Genomic DNA, 1,424 nt, shown 5'->3' on the forward strand with positions numbered 1-1,424 from the left:
TCTACACCATCCCCATGGACCCCAAACCCCTTCCCCGTTCCCTCCCGCTCTACACCGTCCCCAATGGGACCCCAAACCCCTTCCCCGTTCCCTCCCTCTCTGCACCTTTCCCAATGGACCCCAAACCCCTTTCCTGTTCCCTCCCGCTCTACACCGTCCCCCAATGGTCCCCAAACCCCTTCCCCATTCCCTCCCGCTCGACACTGTCCCCCAATGGGACCCCAAACCCCTTCCCCATTCCCTCCTGCTCTACACCGTCCCCATGGACCCCAAACCCCTTCCTGTTCCCTCCCGCTCTACACCGTCCCCGAAGGACGCCAAACCACTTCCCCGTTCCCTCCCACTCTACACCGTCCCCAATGGACCCCAAACCCCTTCCCCATTTCCTCCCACTCTACACCCCTTCCCCCAATGGACCCCAAACCCCTTCCCCGTTCCCTCCCGCTCTACACCGTCCCCCAATGGGCCCCAAACCCCTTCCCCGTTCCCTCCCTCTCTGCACCGTTCCCAATGGACCCCAAACCCCTTCCCCGTTCCCTCCCACTCTACACCGTCCCCAATGGACCCCAAACCCCTTCCCCATTTCCTCCCACTCTACACCCCTTCCCCCAATGGACCCCAAACCCCTTCCCCGTTCCCTCCCGCTCTACACCGTCCCCAATGGACCCCAAACCTCTTCCCCGTTCCCTCCCTCTCTGCACCGTCCCCAATGGGCCCCAAACCCCTTCCCCGTTCCCTCCCGCTCTACACCGTCCCCAATGGACCCCAAACCTCTTCCCCGTTCCCTCCCACTCTACACCGTCCCCAATGGACCCCAAACCCCCTCCCCATTTCCTCCCACTCTACACCCCTTCCCCCAATGGACCCCAAACCCCTTCCCCATTTCCTCCCACTCTACACCCCTTCCCCCAATGGACCCCAAACCCCTTCCCCGTTCCCTCCCGCTCTATACCGTACCCCGATGGACCCCAAACCCCTTCCCCGTTCCCTCCCGCTCTACACCGTCCCCCAGTGGATCCCAAACGCCTTCCCGTTCCCTCCCGCTCTACACTGTCCCCCGATGGACCCCAAACCCCTTCCCCGTTCCCTCCCGCTCTACACCATCCCCTATGGACCACAAACCCCTTTCCCATTCCCTCCCGCTCTACACCGTCCCCATGGACCCCAAACCCCTTCCTGTTCCCTCCCGCTCTAAACCGTCCCCCATGGTCCCCAAACCCCTTCCCCATTCCCTCCCGCTCTACACCGTCCCCGATGGATCCCAAACCCCTTCCCCGTTCTCTCACACTGTCCCCAATGGACCCCAAACCCCTTCCCCGTTCCCTCCCACTCTACACCGTCCCCAATGGACCCCAAACCCCTTCCCCATTTCCTCCCACTCTACACCGTCCCCAATGGACCCCAAACCCCTTCCCCGTTCCCTC

The sequence above is a fragment of the Chiloscyllium plagiosum genome, unplaced genomic scaffold (genome assembly GCF_037043375.1).
Source record: "Chiloscyllium plagiosum isolate Xiang-an unplaced genomic scaffold, Cpla_swu_hap1 HiC_scaffold_135, whole genome shotgun sequence".
Lineage (NCBI taxonomy): Eukaryota > Metazoa > Chordata > Chondrichthyes > Orectolobiformes > Hemiscylliidae > Chiloscyllium > Chiloscyllium plagiosum.